The sequence below is a fragment of the Homarus americanus genome, unplaced genomic scaffold (assembly GCF_018991925.1).
Source record: "Homarus americanus isolate GMGI-L3 unplaced genomic scaffold, GMGI_Hamer_2.0 scaffold31037, whole genome shotgun sequence".
NCBI classification, from domain to species: Eukaryota; Metazoa; Arthropoda; class Malacostraca; order Decapoda; family Nephropidae; genus Homarus; species Homarus americanus.
The window spans coordinates 11,223,533-11,236,538 of record NW_024722227.1 but is presented as its reverse complement, the minus strand read 5'-3'; positions in this window follow the sequence as shown (position 1 = coordinate 11,236,538).

The window sequence follows — 13,006 nt, the reverse complement described above, 5'->3', positions numbered from 1 at the left end:
TTTCAGACCATTCGAAAACTTTGTTTAGATCTTCCTGCAGTTTTGCCGAGTCCTCGTCAGATTTGATAACACGTCCTATTTTAGTGTCATCAGCAAATTTACTTATGTTGCTGTCAATGCCGATATCTATGTCGTTTATGTATATAATAAATAATAATGGTCCAAGTACTGAACCTTGGGGAACTCCACTTGTGATGTTGCTCCAATGGGACTTAGTGCCGTTAATGATCACTCACTGTTTCCTGTCCTGTAACCACGCCCTAATCCATTTAAGGATGTCACCTTTGATGACATGAGCTTCTACCTTTCTAATTAGTCTTTCGTGGGGGACTCTGTCGAAGGCTTTGCTAAAGTCGAGATATACCACATCATAATTGTGCCCCTCGTCCACCGATTCGAAAACTGATGAAAAGAATGTTAATAGATTAGTTAGGCAAGAACGTCCGCTTGTGAAGCCATGCTGGGAATCATTGATCAATCTCTGCTTCTCCAGGTGATTTCGAATAGAGTTTGAAATGATTGCTTCCAGTAATTGCCTACTATTGATGTTAGACTGATTGGGCGGTAGTTAGAGGATAGTGATCTATCCCCCTTCTTGAAAATCGGTATTACATTCGCTATCCTCCAGGATTCTGGTACTACACCTGTTTTTAATGACATGTTAAACAACTTTGCTAAGGGGATACTAAGCTCATGGAACCTAATGTTTCGAAGCCGGATTTGGTAAAACTTTACTCTGATGACTAAAGTGGCTCGGGTAGTCCTTTATTGGAGGTTCACGGCGCCATAAACTCGATGAACAGGCTTTGTGTGAAATATAACAAATTCTAGGACTGCTTTTAGTGTCCTAGTGGTCTACCTGTAGAGGTAATGTTCCCCGGTCATACACATAAGATCGTGGGTTCGTATCATGGCTCTTGAGGTCTTGATTGTATATTTGAAGTCCCCGTGCTATATGGACTAAAATTATATATATATATATATATATATATATATATATATATATATATATATATATATATATATATATATATATATATATATATATATATATATATATATATGCAAGTAAATCACTGTAGGTGCACGTGATCTAGGTATATGCTGATAACCACAAGGAAAGAAGAATACAAACCAAGGTGTATATATACAGAGGAGGGTGAGACCAGGTCCACAATGGTCAGGTATTAGGTAATGACCCTACTAATAGCACACAACGGTTGGTGGTCAGGTCAGATGGTCAGGTGACCCGACCTTCTCACCTGATTACAAATCTTCTTAATTACAAAATTGTCCAGCTTGTACATGCCTAATACCTGACCATTGTGGACCTGGTCTCACCCTCCTCTGTATATATACACCTTGGTTTGTATTTCTCTTTAGTCTGTACTCACCCCTGAAGATGTGAATTACACGAAAGCGCTTGGGAACTTCGTGTTTTTTTCTTTCCTTGTGGTTATCAGCACATATATATATATATATATATATATATATATATATATATATATATATATATATATATATATATATATATATATATATATATATATATATATATATATATTTCATGTAAATCCACAATGAAAACGTGGATAAGATAAATCTTGATAAAATCACACGGGAAAATGGAAACAACGGAGTACCTTAGCTTTCGTCTTTATTCAAGACATCTTCAGAGGCAACTGGATTACATGTTGTTTGTTGTTGTATAGATTGTCGGACCGTAGTCCGACACGGGCCTTTGCCTATAGGCGGCCCGTTTGGTGGTTCCGGCTGGAGCTCCAGGAGCAGCCAGACCGGATTGGGATTGGAGGTGGTCCCACCTGCAGATTGGAGGGATACTGCAGGTTGCAAGTGTGAGCGGACCCCCGATCAGTGGACGCTTACCACCAGCCCCCACTCTTGGACGTGGTCAGCTTCGGAGTGGCGCGCCCCCCGAACTGGGGTCCGCACTTGCTGGGAGAGGATGCTTTCTAAGCTATCTGGGTGGTGGGTATCGTGTGATGACCCGGAGTAGGTGGTGAATGTGGTCTGTATGGGCCTTTCGGGTTAGAGTGGCCGCTGGTGTTGTGTGTGTTTCTTGGGAGATTTGAGTTCTGTTTCGGAGGCTTTGTGTGACCTCGCAATCGAGGAGATAGTGTTCAAGTGGGTTGGCTGCTGGCTCCTGACAGTAGGTGCATTCCGTGACGTCATTTCCGATCATCTGCCAGGAGCACTTGTACCCTAGTCGTAGTCGGTGAAGGCTGACTTGGGTTTGTCTTGGAGTTTTCTTGTCTGCGAAAGGTGGTTCCCCTTTTGTGGCCGCCAGGTACCATTTGGCTGATTGGGAACCAGCGTTGAGTGCATGAAGGAAGCTCTTTTTGATGTGGAGCTTGGTAGTCTTTCTGAGGTGATTCTTGATCTGTTGCACACTTGCTGGAACTTGGATGTGTACGCTACTAGAACGTGTAGCTGCCTTGGCTGCTTCGTCTGCCACGTCGTTTCCTCCGATCCCTACATGACTGGGAATCCAGTGTAAGACGACTGGTCGGTTTTGGCTTTGGAATTCCTGTAGCTGTGCGAGGATCGAGGTGATGATGTGGACGTTGTCTCTTGGTTGACTGTGTTGCAGCGCCTGCATGGCCGATTTCGAGTCCGTGTGAATTATGACGGACTTGTTGTGTTGTGTTGCAGCGTGTTGTAGGGCCTTTGAGATTGCTACCAGTTCTGTTTGTAGGGTGGAGCAGTCGTTGGAAAGTCTCCATTTGAGGGTCTGACCTTGGGTGTAGAAGGCCGCTCCGGATCTGTGATGTTTTGGGTCCACCGAGCCGTCTGTGAAGTATGATGCTGCATCAGCCGGTGTCTCGGTGGCTATGGCTTGGAGAGTTATTTTTTTGAGGTCCTCCTTCTGGAGGTTGGCTTTACTATCGCCGAGGTCGGTGAATTTGAGTGTGGCTGGTGGAGGAACAGTGTAACCATTGTCTCGTGTGTCTTGGTTGTTCTTGACGAGTGTTTCTGCTTGCAGGTGTCGGATGACCTCGCTTGCCTCGTGCGACCAGGTGGCCCCTCGCACTCTGTGGTCGAGGTGGAGGGAGGCGCTGATTCGAATCTTGGCAACTGTGGGCTTGTCTGCTCTACAGATTTTGGCGAGGAGACCGGCTGTCACCTGCTTGACTCGTACTGCCAGGGGTGGTAGTTCGGTTTCCATTTGCAGATTGCAGATTCTGGTCCACATGGGTGCTCCGAGCATGGTCCTGAGAGCATTGTTTTGAATGACTTCTAGCTTAGCTATTTGGTCTTCTCTCAGTCCAATGAGTGCTGGAGCACTGTAATCTACCAGCGATCTGATGGCGGCTGTGTAGTAGGCTTTGAGCACATGAAGGTTTGCTCCTGCGGATTTGCTGGTGAGCGACCTCATTATATTGTGTCTGCTCTTCGTCCTGTGCCTGAGATACTCGAGTTGCGGCTTGAAGGTGAGTTTCTGGTCAAACCAGATTCCAAGACACTGGTGGGCGTTGGTCCAGACTACCGGCGTGTTTTGTATGGAGAGCATCTTGTCTGGTGTGTCTGTGCAGATGGCCATCGCTTTCGACTTGGCTGGATTTATCTTGAGTCCAAGTCTGTTGCACTCCTCTTCTATAAGTTGGAGTGCGTGTTGCGTGTTGGCTAGTCTGTTCGATCCTCTTACTATAAGCTGTAAGTCGTCTGCATAGCATAGGAGCTTGGCTGTTTGTCTGAAGGGAAGTTTGACTAGATTTTCCATCAGGACATTGAACAGCATTGGACTGAGGATGCCTCCTTGTGGGGTTCCGTTTTCGTGGACCCTGTAGCTTGAGGTTGCTCCCTGAAAGCGTACTCGTGCTTCTCTCTGTGTGAGGTAGTTCTGGATCCACCCCAGCAACCTTCCTTTGACGCCTTTTTTAGCGAGCGTAGTTGTAATGGCCAAAGGATTTGCTAGTTCGAAGGCTTTCTCCAGGTCGAGGAAGACCACCAGAGCTGGTTTGTTGTCCACTGTGCTGAGTATCTCGGCGATGTTGTTGCCTGTGCCGGTGTTCTCGGTGTAAGCAAAGATGTGAGGGTGTGGGCTGCCTACTTTCCACTTGAGTCGGTTGAGAGCCATTCTTTCTCCGGTCTTCGCTATGCAGCTGAGAAGGGAGATGGGCCTCGGTTTGTCTGGTTCTCTGGGCTTTGGAATGGGCTGTATATCTGCCTTCTTCCATTCCGGTGGGAGTCTTTGTGCTGTCCACGAAGCATTGATGGCTTGCAGCAGAGCCTCGTGTCCGGCTGTACCGGCATGAGAGAGCATGGAGTAGGTTATCCTGTCGGCCCCTGGAGCTGTATCCTTGCTTCGTTTTAGCGACTTCTGGAGTTCTTGCTGGTTGAATGGTCTGTCAGTGTCATCTTCACTGTTGCAGGCCTCTTCGATCATCTGGAGTCTGACCTGTCGCAGACGCCGTTGTGTCTCCTCCGCCTGTCTCGGGAGGTTCTTCGTTGCTGCTCGGTCAGAGAACAGTTTTGCAAGTCTCTCGGCTTCCTCTTCTGGGTTGGGATGAGTTGGTGGTGGTGGTGTTGCCTTCCCAGATGCCCTTCGGATCTGGGCCCACATCTTGCCAAGGGAGGTGTGCTCGTTCAGTTCGGACAGAGAGAGGCTTAAATATACAGGGTGACCTAAAAACATGAGGTCAGGTCATAATGATGACATCCACTAATCCCCACACCAACACACACGTAGAGGAGCTTAAGAGAAGGGTGATGACGTGACTAGACAGGTCAGGTCAGAAAAAAGGGACCCACAAAATAACTATCATACATCAAGATCAAAGGTTTTCAAAGCATTTTTAACCTTGGGCCACTGACAAATAAATTTATGTAACATATTATCAGTTCAAAACTGTTTGCCTTATTTCGAACATTAACGCGCTGTTTTCTAGGCCGTAGGTCCGGGCATACAAGTACCCCTAGGTCTCTCTCACAAGTCGACCTCTCTAGGCTGATGTTGTTAAGGCTGTATACATTGACAGTATTTGATCTTCCAATATTAAGTACGCTGCACTTCCTGGTGTTGAGTTTCATTTGCCATTTTTCAGACCACCCCTGCAGGTTATTTAGAACCTCCTGTAATGCATTTGCATCCTGCCCTGAATTAATCTGCCGCCCTATTTTGGTGTCATCCGCAAACTTGCTTATGTCACTGCTGATCCCAGTATCTAGATCGTTTATGTAGATTATGAACAAGAGTGGGCTTCGTACTGACCTCTGGGGAACCCCACTAGTTACACGACTCCACTCAGATTTAACACCATCTACGCTGACCCTCTGCGTTCTATCGGTGAGCCATGATTTTATCCAATTTATAACTTTCCCCTCGATACCATGAGCCTTAATTTTTCTCAGAAGCCTCTGATGCCGTACTCTGTCAAATGCTTTGCTAAAGTGCAAGTTAATAACATCGTAATTTTCGTTATTATCTACTACCTCGAAGACTTTCCTAAAAAATGTCAGCAGATTTGTTAGACAAGATTTCCCTTTGTAAACCCATGTTGAGAGTCGTAGATTAATTTGCTTTTCTCTAAATGCGATAGGATGTTATCTGCTATAATTGATTCAAGAAATTTCCCCACTACTGATGTCAAACTGATCGGCCGGTAATTTGACGCTGATGCTCTGTCTCCCTTTTTGAATATGGGTACTACATTTGCCTGTTTCCACAAGTCTGGCACAACTCCAGTGTCTAATGATTTTGTAAATAAGTTTACGAGGGGTCCGCTAATCTGTTCCCTACACTCTTTTAAGACTCGAGGAAAAATTTCATCCGGCCCTGGGGATTTTGTATTCTTTAGTTTATTTATCTTCTTAAGAACATCCTCTTTTCTGATAGTGATATTCTTTAATTTCTCTTCTTCCTTTCCCTTAAATATCAGTTTCACCTCCGGAATTTCATCGCAAATTTCTTCTGTGAAAACTGATAAGAAGTAGCTGTTCAATGCTTTGCTCATGTCTTCACTGCCATTTATCAATTCTCCCCTCCCTGACTTTAAAGGCCCAACTTTGTCCTTGACCTTTGTCCTATATACCTGGAAAAATCCCTTGGGATTCGCCTTGGATTCTCTTGCTATTTTGATTTCATAGTCTCTCTTTGCTTTCCTTACATTTTTCTTAACATTCCTAGATAGTTCATTATACCTGTTTCTGAGCTGCTCCTCCCCTCCCTTTAATTTCTTATATATTCCTTTCTTTATTCCTATGTCATGTTTAAGTTTTCTGGTCATCCACCTTGGCTCATTCTTATTTGACCTAATTTTTCTGTATGGTATATTTTGTTCTTGTGCTTTATGTAGTATACTGGTGAATATATTATAGTCATGATCAATTGTTGTGTCATCTATGACCTCACCACTTCCTACAGGGAACTGACGTGACTGTTCCCAGGTGACCTCACCTAGGTACCTTCTTAGCCCCTGATAATCCGCCAACCGAAAGTTTGGGACTCTGACCATATTGTCATTGTTTTTCGTTTCCCAATTTAGAGTGAACCTAATTTCTCTGTGATCACTGTTACCTAGTTCTTCCCCTACTGTGATATCTATGATAATATTTTCTTTATTTGTTAATACTAGGTCTAATATATTGTCACCTCTAGTAGGTTCTGTAATTAGTTGTTTCAAAAAATTGTCCTGTACTGCGTCTAGGAAGTCTTCAGATTCATAGTCGCCTACAATGTTGTCCCAGTCAATATTTCTGAAGTTGAAATCCCCCATAATGCATAGGTTGTTATATTTTGCTGCCCTACTCATTTCCTGCCATTTGGGCTGAGCTGCTTCTTTGCTAAGACTTGGGGGCCTGTAAATCACTCCCATAATTAGTTTTTCTCTTCCTTCCGTGATTTCTACCCACACAGACTCGGTTCCTATTTCACCCTTTATTGAATTATTAGTACAACATTTTAATGTATCCTTGACGAAGAGTGCGACCCCTCCCCCCTTCCTACCTTCCCTGTCCTTGTGAAAAAGGTTGTACCCTTCTATGTGGTACTCTGATAAAAAATTTTGCTCGCCAGATTCATCCAAGTTTCGGTGATTGCTATGACGTCTACATTCTCGGTACATACAACCGCTCTCAGCAAGTCTATTTTATTTCTAACGCTCCTACTGTTTGTATAGTATACATTTAAACCTACTCTTCCCTGGTCCTGTTTTACCCCTTGTCCTGAGCAACTAATTTTACTTCCCAGGACCTGCTTGTTTTTTGATTCCCACTTTCCCCGACCCCTCTCTACTGGCGAAACCCCCCCTTCGGAGTGACAATTTCACGCTCCAGGGATGCAGACAACGTCTTTACCCCCTCACGAGACAAGTGTACTCCGTCGCGACAGTACAGGTAGTCGTTGCCATAGAATCGTTGCCAGTTATCAATGAATGCCCAACCATTGTTTGCACAATGTTTTTCCAGTCGGCAATTTATAGCAATTGCCCTGGACAGCCATTCACGACCAACCCCTCTTCTAGGCAAGACACCACATACTATCGGGATCCCTCCCCTATCTCTAATCTTCCCCAGCGCCTCCCTATACCTCTTGAAATGTTCCTCACTCCTAACCTTACCTATGTCGTTTCCTCCCACACTAAGACACACTACTGGATTGGTACCCTCCCCTGACAAAACTCTGTCTAACCTCTCGGCTACATGCCCTATCCCAGCCCCAGGAAAACACACCCTAGTCCTACGTTTCCTATCTCTCGCACAAAAAGCCCTATCTGGTGTCTAATGATTTTGTAAATAAGTTTACGAGGGGTCCGCTAATCTGTTCCCTACACTCTTTCAAGACTCAAGGGAAAATTTCATCAGGCCCTGGGGATTTTGTCTTCTTTAGTTTATTTATTTTCTTAAGAACATCCTCTTTTCTGATAGTGATATTCTTTACTTTCTCGTCTTCCTTTCCCTTAAATATCAGTTCCACCTCTGGAATTTCATCTCGAATTTCCTCTGTGAAAACTGATAAGAAGTAGCTGTTCAATGCTTTGCTTATTTCTTCACTGCCAATTATCACTTCTCCCCTCCCTGACTTTAAAGGCCCAACTTTGTCCTTGACCTTTGTTCTATATACCTGGAAAAATACCTTGGGATTCGCCTTGGATTCTCTTGCTATTTTGATTTCATAGTCTCTCTTTGCTTTCCTTACATTTTTCTTAACGGGACAGGATATTATTTTCGGCCCTCTCTGTCTCTGTCTATCACCTGTCTGTCTGTCCTCATAATAACTCGAGAGCGGGTAGTTGTGATTAAACAGTGACAAGTGTCACATGATAAAGTTTTGGTGGAAATCACGCCAAAATTGCTAAAATATTTCCATGGGAACGGTTCGTGCAATGATATCACCCAAGACTTTTCGATTGTTAAAGAAACCGATGATATGACACAATCTCCAGTGGGAAATATATTGATTTAAAGTAACAGCATTGCTAGTTCGATATTCACCCTGCCATGGTTCGCGGGTAATGATTATATCCTCTCGGTTAATGTTTAATCTTATGCCGTTCTTAACTTGACGCAACAGTTATCTTTATGTTTGCTTCTGTATTATTTAGTATTATCAAATTGGTATTTCAGTTTCATGTAAACATTTCTAGCATGTCTGATACATTTGTGAAACATTTCCTTCTTATAGAATATAACATCGCCTATGTATAATAACCAAATGTATATACAGTTATTCATTCATCATATTTCATACTCTTATTCTGTGTTCAGTGTTAGCATAACTTATTAACAAAAACTATCTTTAAAGAATTTTTGCCCAGATTAAACATGAACTAATAATAGAAGAAAGCATTTAATCGTGGCTTATTACACTATTTTAACCAAATCATAAGGATACGATATAATCAGCGCCTCCGGGTTTAGCGTAATTAAAGGTCAGTGTGACTCAACAAACTACTGACAAAGATTTCGACACAATCTTTTTGATAGTTCAGATTTATTCGTTCAAGTACATAATCGTGATCGTCACATGTGAGACTAAGTTAAAACCTCATCAGCACTATATACAAGTTTATGAGGCTCTTGAAGGTTGGGATTGTCAAAGATTAAGAAAATTTCTTTATAATATTATAATTTATCAAAATATTTTCAATAATGATTGGGCGAGAGTTCTGGGAAGATGGACGGATAATAAAGTTGTAAGTAACAGGGGTTTTCGACCCGTTCATATTGTAACAGTGAATGCGTTCACCTGCCCAAGGTATAAATATCTTAGACCTTGCACCTGCCAACAAAATTATATTTCATCTGATTTGTGAAAGATCTTTGGTTTCTGAACCAGTCTATTGCAGTTAATATCATATCCTAATTTTGAGAAAATACCACGTTGTTTTATATAGTTACTGCGAGTAGGAAACCATTTCCCATTATACTCTGAGTACTGGGCGAGAAATCTTGGTGTTTACTTGTGACTGCTCTGCCACAGAACAAAGATTGGCCAAGAGTTCCACTCACAGGTTGGCAGTGTTTACTTTTTTGAAATGTACAAACATAAATCTTCCATCTTTCCAGGCTCAATCATTTTTCTTCAACCAGAAGGATCTAGACTGCAGCTGCGCTCAGTTGCAGATAAAATTTTAGTTTTGGGGGAAATTGTAGAATATATTATAATGAATGTTAGAGTAAAATTGTGTGGACACTGTTACCGGTACAAGAAATCATCAAGAAAGCTCTGGGTTTTTTTTCGCTTTCTATCAGATTAAAAAAGTTAGGTACCGTACCTCTTTTACAAGTTTGTCTTGTCACCAAAGTTACTTTTATGTTAAGAAATAGATTGTATAAGTTTCATCTTGCGATTGGTTTCGTTCTCCAATGTCTATTACTTTGAATGATTTGCAAAAAATCATCTTTATCTACAAAATAATAAAAGATCTACATCATATACGAATGTATTTTGTCACAAAGTGTTATTGATGTACAGTTAGTGCCGGAGTGTTGAAAACTCTTGGTCACTGCACTAGATGGATCCAAAAGCGCAGCAACTGTGTTTGTCAACGAGAATTTTTCGTGCCAACTAAAAGTTCAGGTTCTTCCAAACAATGTCTTTCGTCTCACAAACTGTTCTTTATTTGTTTAATAATTTTATTTTGTACCCGACAGCATTCAATATTTTGATCACACTTTCAGAGGTTAGTGTCCCCTTAGGTCACAGCTTCCCAAGCAAACACAATTCTGCTTTATTCTACAATGTTCAAGAGACCAAATTTGAGACTTTGACCTTTATGAAATAATACATGCTTGACAATTCTATTCAAAACTACAATTCGGACAGTCCAAAAATTACAATGATCATTCATATACAGTATAACATAACAACCCTTGGTTTATGGTGAGGTAGGTGGGGCTCAGATATGCGCGGGAACAATATGAAAGGCTCCAACATTGAGTGGAGCTTTCTTTGCTGTTTTTCTACCAGGAAGACACAAGAGTGGCCCTGTTTAATCGGCGTTAATTTCAACTTGTCCTGGAGAAACCTAATAAACAGTTGTTTGCGCCATGTCATATGAATACGTGTACAGTATGTGTATATGTGTACAATACCAACTAAGAGGATTAACCTGAGAGAGTTGTAAAGGTTTGTCATCAAAACTGAGCGATAAATTAAAATAAAAACTAGGAGAGGCCAAGGGAGACTGACTGTAAAGGGAATTTACCGTCACCTCGACCCATCGTCAACAACAGTAATGTCAGGGGCAAGTTATTTACAGTATTACGGTGCCCATTGAAAGTAACATAAAACGATAAGATATTCCACCAAAAGATACTGTTTACTCCTTTAGTCACGACTATGACCAGTACATCAAGAGTAATATCTCCCCTGAAATTATCATAAGTATGATGACTTTGTATGTACTGTACTGTACAGATCAAAGCATTCATCTAAGCGCTCACCTTTTTACGTGAATATATTTCCCGTCATTACCTACTGATTTACTATTCTTCAGTAAATTTATTGGTTTTGGTGGCCTCAGTCAGCTAAATTAAACAGCGTGTAGACATTTGGGCGCTGGCCAAGGAACCTATTTGTAATCTACCATTACCTCCATCTTGACCGTCGGCCGCCCTACACACACGCTCCCTTTCACCACACCACCAGCAGGCCCGGGCAGCCCCTGGGGAGTGGAGTTGAGCGCAGGGGGGGGGGGAGGGGGCGTGTCTTACAGGGAGCCCCAGACAGGTAGCAAGGGCGGCATAAGAAAAGTCTTTTCGCCGGGGCGGCAGCGACGAGTGTGTGTGTGTGTGTGTGTAAAGTATAAAGTACTCATATAATTGTTTCATAAGAAAATATGCAAATAAACAAATACATAATAGAATTATCTAACTCTGAACTGCCTAGAATTAAATAGAAAAAGAAGTGAAATAACATATGAACACTGCCGATGCAATAAAGTTTATAACAAACAAACAAATGCAATGAGACCTAATTATCACAGTTATCTTAGGTCTCATACTGGTAGAGCATAAGTATAGCTTAAAAACTAATAATGTTAATATCTTGTTGTCACGCCTTGTTGGTGTATTGTGAGAGATGTAAACTGTTTGTGTGTCGTATGTGTTTGAGCGACAACCGGCGGCAACTGTGTGAAGGAATTGTTCACAGGTCATATTTAAGTGACCGCTGTTTCCGGGTCTATTTTACTGTTTCATATAGAATAAAGACTCGTGTTAACATGTCCGTGTTTTGGCAATATATATATATATATATATATATATATATATATATATATATATATATATATATATATATATATATATATATATATATATATATGTGTGTGTGTGTGTGTGTGTGTGTATGTATCTGTGTAAATATATGAGAGAGAGAATGTGTGCTACACCGTAAAGAGTAAAACTTCTCAACAAGTTGGCAGTTTCATCTCCAAATGGTTTGCGTTGGCTGTCACAGACTTGGGCCATAAACTAGTATACTATATGGGAAATTTTTGACCGAGTTTCCTGCATTTCCTTTATTACGTAACATTTTCCTATAAGATAAAATGGTACAGAAACCTTAATAGTGCTCATATTTATCCATTACCTTAATCCTGAATTTTACTAATTACAAGTCTCCCTCTATGGCATCATAGAACAATTTTGTCATACACCAAAAAAAAATTCTCGTGTGAAAATTATATAAATAAGTTTGCCTTAAGAAAACCCGAATCTCCCCAAAATAGGTTTGCGCTCCATTAGGAACATCTCGTATTGTATACAGTATAAGGAGACCGCTAAAAGTCTCAATTCTTTTGGGGACGCAAACACGCTCCTTCAACGACAAAAAAAAAATACAAAATATATGACATTATGGAGGTCTCTCAGTCTGAAACTTAATTTCACTCGTGGTCAAACACATGAACCTCATTATTGTTGAAATAGGATTTTGAATGATTGACGATGGATTGTTCAAGACGCCCTTCCCTTTGAGGACTGTCTGGAGGTGGAAGGGGAGGTGGAGGAAACACTGGCCTGAAGGATACTACAGCTGTTTGGGTGGGTGGGCGGGCGGGATGTTTTAAATGCGTCCTAATCCTAATTATCCACAAACTAACATAACCTAAGCATTAACACTGATACTCAATCATACGTTAAGATGAGGTTTATTAGTATTGAGACCTATTAAACGAGTCATGGTGAAAGAAAACCTGATAGCTATGAACATTTTAATGGTAAATATTTTCTTGTTTTCATCATCATCACTTGGTCATAGTTTCCCTAGCTGAATCTGATTCATAAGTAGAGTCCAAAAGGCATAATATTAAAAGTAAACACGACCAAACTATGAGTAGATCCCTGTCTTCATATTACCTTCACGTTTATCTCTTTAGGATTATGTAGTGTCGCTGGGAATTAGATGATTAAGTTGTGTATACTACATGAAGCGTCAAAATGTTTTAGTGTGTTGTGATTTTATCTCTACCCAGTTAATAAGATTATCTTAGAAACTTGTTTGTGTCTGTATGTAGCATTTTAATGGTGAGTAATCAGATTA